The 5,445-nt window shown below is 33.1% G+C and overlaps 1 long non-coding RNA gene across 1 annotated transcript; it reads right to left on the minus strand.

Annotated features, from left to right (window-relative positions):
- Positions 1 to 2,377: 2,377 nt before the first annotated feature.
- Positions 2,378 to 3,354, minus strand: LOC139884638 (uncharacterized). The gene is made up of 3 exons (XR_011771924.1): positions 2,913 to 3,354; positions 2,799 to 2,845; positions 2,378 to 2,683 (listed from the first exon to the last, which is right to left on the minus strand). It is a non-coding gene; the product is annotated as an uncharacterized lncRNA (long non-coding RNA).
- Positions 3,355 to 5,445: the final 2,091 nt, after the last annotated feature.

A 5,445-nucleotide genomic window follows, 5' to 3' on the forward strand; every position in this document is an offset into this window, starting at 1 on the left:
TAACGAGGCAGTAACTTACAGTTGATCTTTAACAAACAAAATTGCTATCCAAGGGGGAGTGTTATAATATATAAATATATATATATATATATATATATATATATATATATATATATATATATATATATATATATATATATATATATATATATATATATAAATGGATAGTCAATTATTGATACACAAAAGTAATATTATTGTATTACCTAAACTTGTGATATTTTTACTATAAATAGCCATGAATGCAAGCATTAAACTTGCACCATTTCTCACACTTACAAAGTGTTTCTTTCTTTCTCTCCATTATCATCTTTGTTCTTACACTTCATTATTAGTATTCTTAATCAAGAATCAAATCACTAAAGGTAGTTATAAGCCTACTGAATTATAACATCAAGAATCAAACCACTAAAGGTAGTTATAAGCCTACTGAATTATAACAGGTTTATAGTATTATTTATTAGCTTATAGAGCTCATATATGTTATTCTCATCCCATTTATTTATATTTTTAACTCTTTTCTCCTTAACTTTTTCTTCCTTAACTCAAATTCCGGCAAATAACTTCCAATTTCAGCCATCAAAATTCATTTTCTAGCCACCAAGAATATGAAAAAGGTGTGAAACAAAAAAAAAAAATTTCAAAATTTTGCAGGTTTGACCGGCGTTGACTGAGTTGACCAAGGTTGACCGAGTTTTGACCAAGTTTGTGATCGATTTCTCGTTTCCTCCGATCTGCCGATTTCTCCCCGAGTACTTGGCCGAGTTTTGCAACGCTGATTCTACGTTCAATAATTGCATCCATCCATAGACAAAAGAACAGCGAAATTGAAAAATCGGGCAAAAACAAAAAAAAAGGATAAAGCTGTTAGAGCTTATCAGGGAAGATTTACAACTGGCAGATCCATAAGCGACACGTGGCGAAGAAAGAACAGACGAACAGTAGAGCTTTTAGTGTGTTGCTACAGTATAAATGCCTTCCTTGTATAGTGTGCTATATGTTAGATGAACACTGAAAATATAAGAGGTTTAAAAAAGCCTTGATGCAAACCAGGTAAATTTTAGAACATACCTTTTTTGGTCCCATCCTCAAAAGCGTTAGAAATTGGCTTCCCTAAAGCTAAGCTTGCAAGTAAACACCAAACAAGCCATTACTCAAGTATCCCAACTGGAATACCACAATTCGTTCTCCATTCCAAATAGACCTACATAATTATTCAATATCAATTTCACATAGAGATTTGTCGAAAATATATAAAAAGTAAAAAATAGAACTATCACCTAAGAAACATCGAATCTATATACTAGTCACAATAAGACTATCTGGTGAATCAATCAATAATATAAGTTACTATAAGAAACTGCATATCCATCCATATAAATATAAAAATATTAATCTTCAGACTGTCAATATCAATATGTATTGCGAGATGGTAGAGCCTGAAAATGAGACAATCCCAAATTAGAGTACAAACTTCCAGTCTGTTTGAGGATACTGTAGGTATGAAACATCTGAATGTTTTCTTCATTTTGATCCTTTTAGACGTAAATCGCAGAAGTGTGTATTACATTTTAGCTTTAAGCCTGTAATAATGCACATCATGTGCATGCAACTTATCCATATACTCCTAAGGCTGGGTTCTGACCTACAAACCTGGCATATATCCATACCTCTGTTTATGCTATGTGCATCCATGTTGTGTGCATCATTTTAAACTTTGCAAAAGAAGGACATAATATAAATCAACCAAAACAACTTATGGGAAAGCAGAATAGACAGTTCTACTTGTTGTTTTCAAGGTCACGGATAAACTCCTTGTCATCCCAATCTGGCAATTTTCAAACTGTCCATATCGATCTGGATTAATGGAATGGGACGATAAACTCCTTGTCATCGAAAAATGAGAAAATAAAATAAGGATGTGGTGAGCATTATAGAAAGTCTTACTTTATCTTCTGAGCATCTGGGTCCTTATTCTGCTTTCCAGGAAGAAGATCCCGATCAGTGTACAAACCTGCCACTCTGTTTCTCGATTATTACCTAATTACGGAGTATAAAAAATTACAGAATCAGAAGTAAAAACCCTAATTTTGCATAATTAATTTAAGAACATTAAAAGAAAATGCCGTAGTTTTTCTTAAAATAAAACTAACAAGGAGAAAAGCCCTAACTTTGTAACAAATTTGAAGGGAAGAACTCTGATAAAAAGAAAAGATAAAAGAACAACCTTGTGATTAAACAACAAGCTACTTATAAACACTTGATTTATGAAAATTATAAACAGTTATGCTTAAAAAGGGTATAAGATTCATATCAGTATAAGTAATCAAAACAAACAGGATAAAACCATCATGAAAGCAATGATCATGAGGTCATTAGATGTTTCAAACCAATTTATTCTAGCCCGACCAAGATACGGTATATCTCAAGGTTTGACCGGATTACTCGTAAAAAAAGAAATTCATAATCCGAGCCTACAAACTTTATAGTTTTGGCGCATACAAATATACAATACACATATTACTTCGTTCTAGGAAAAAAACGATAGTGAGTTACCCGAATCGACACTGCAAGTGCTTATATTACCTCATCATCGAATGTACAACAACGGTTACCAATTACTACAACTGCAGTATCTTTGTTAAGTGCTCACCATCATTTCAAGAAACCAAAAGCAGCCAGCCTAGAAATAAAAGACACGAGTACCATATCTGATACAGAATTTTATGTACATGAAAACGGAATAATATTTCAGCAAGTACCAAGGATAATAACTACCATAAAAGAAAGAAACTCACAATAATATTTCAGCACTGCCAATGTTGTAAAGGTTACTGGCATTGTCCTTCATGAAACGAAATCAAAAATTATAAGAGGCGAACAAATTTTCTTTTATGTACACATATTTATACCTGAACCGCCCCTCCTTTTTCGTCCTCAAGTTTCTTCCCATAATGTTGCTTTAATTAGGGTCATTGTATCAGATCAACAAAAAAGTTTCATCTCTGAAAGCATAATGTACACATAAGTATTTTTACACCTCCTGTTCTGAACATTTATTCAATTCAATTCCCCCAATTCTTTGTCCATGGAGTCTTGAGAGAGGGTGTGCTCATCATTTTCTACAACAAAGGAGTCATTAACCTGTGACGTCTACCTATGAAAAGTTATCAGATTTTTACCAAAAAACATACTTATACAAGAAAAGTGTGAAAAATGATAGAAAAAAATACATACTTTTGCTTCCATTTCATAGTGATCAATAGTTATACCTCGACTGCGGTATACATGAAGTACCCTACATAGATCTTTATTAGTAGTTTCAAGACGTAAAAGCAATCGTTTCCTGTAGTACCTGACATTATAAAAAGATAAATCAAGTCGTCAAAAAGTTACAAGCATCAAGATTTCTTCTTTTATCTTCATCTATTACTTGAGTTGTGACAAATAACTGTAATTCAACCGGATAACCTCCAACATTAGCACCAAGTTTTGCCTCTGTTGTCTTCTGCATACAGATTCAACCGGGCACAACAAAAATCAATTGAACATATATATCTAAACGAAGTGACAACCAAATAACAAACTTTATCAGAAGCAGAAGGTGAGCTAAAGCTACACATACTCATAATAGTTGTCTCATGTCTGTCAAATAACAAAAAAAATGTAGGGCATTTATGGCCTTAAGGGTCCACCTAAAGAGGCAGCTGAGTGAGGATAAAAAAAAACCCGATTATATTAGTTTGGTGAGCCAATAACAAAGATTAGAGTGTCATGTGAACATTAAACACACCTTTAAAAGTATTACTTTGAAATCGACATTGGCTTGAAATGAGAAAACAAAGCAAATGCAAGTAAGGAGGCAGATGTGGTACCAGATCATGTTCATGTGTTACTCTAATCATAGCCCCTCCCATTAAATGCCCCGTAACCATAATCTTAAGGTCTCCATATATCTCTCTTGCTCTATTAACACCATAAAAAATTCACAGCTCTACAATTGTGTAATTCTGAGCATAAAAAAAATCCATGATGCACCTTAAATAATGAAGCCAAGATGAAACATTGCACGCAGGAACAAACACAATAAGAGAAGTTACTGCAACATGCACACACCTTACATTTAACCAACCCAATTGTAATCCAATTCTGTATATGGTAATCACAATTTTGTTCGTGAAAAGTTACATATATAATGCAAGAACACCAATAATTAAATTATGAATTACTCCCTCTATCCCAAACCTATTGTCCTGTTTTGACTTTAAAGGTCTTCTCTTACCAATTTTGACTTTAAATTATGTTTTATATGTTATATAATACTTGATGAACGTTATACCGTATTACCGTTAAAAGTATATTTTTCATCGAATAATACATAATACAAACAATACTATTTTTAAAGTGGAAGTCAAAACGATAGAATTGGGACGGAGGGAGTAACAAAACACACCAAAATGATCAAATATTAATAAAACACACCACGAACTGAATGGAATCTGGTCAAAATGATGCAGAAATTTCAGGACATCACAAATTATTATCAGTGAACGCTTTCATTAACACAGACAATTTAAGCCCTCGATGAATGGCCTCACGAATGTGAAACCCTAACTCAAAGAATTGATGAAGACCTACGTGATAACTAACTATAAGCTGTACATAACAAAACATGGGAATTAAGTAAAGGGGGAAAAAGTACCCAATTCCACCTTCAATAATTGCATCCATCGATAGACAAAAGAACAGCAAAAATGAAAAATTGGGCAAAAATACAAATAGGGATAAGAGCTTTTAGAGTTTAGTCAGGAAGATTTACAACTGGTAGATCCATAAGTGACATTTGGTGAATAAAGAACAGACGAACAGTAGAGTTTGTAGTGTGCTGCTACAGTATAAACGCCTTTTTTTTCCAGACACTGAAAGTGTACCATATGTTAGATGAACACTGAAAATATAAGAGGTTTAAAAAAGCTTTGATGCAAAAACAGGTAAATGCAAAGCATACCTCGAGTTGATGACTCACTCTACGATTATTCTAGCTTTGGCACTTTGAGCATTATACCAGGTGGTTGGATATATATAAAGCTAACAGCTTTCAAACATACTAAATCAAGTTATAATACAGTCAGACAAAGATATCCAACACCAAAATTGATTAGGTGACCGATAAATCCCATAAAATTAACAAATATGCAAAGAAAGGGAACATGATAAAATACTTGAAGTTACCAGTTAGGGTACACACATACCTGAACAATAACCATACCATTTCTCCAATTATGTATCTCCTCACTAAATTCATTAGCAAGGCCCCACCACTTTTGAGCCCCCGCCAGTTGAAGTTGAAACAGCATAATCCATCCCAAATTGCAATTTTAACTCCATAAATACTGCACAAGATTCTTAAGAAAAAAAATACATATAGAAAGAAAAGGGAATAAA

Source organism: Rutidosis leptorrhynchoides, chromosome 1, assembly GCF_046630445.1.
Source record: "Rutidosis leptorrhynchoides isolate AG116_Rl617_1_P2 chromosome 1, CSIRO_AGI_Rlap_v1, whole genome shotgun sequence".
Classification (NCBI taxonomy): Eukaryota; Viridiplantae; Streptophyta; class Magnoliopsida; order Asterales; family Asteraceae; genus Rutidosis; species Rutidosis leptorrhynchoides.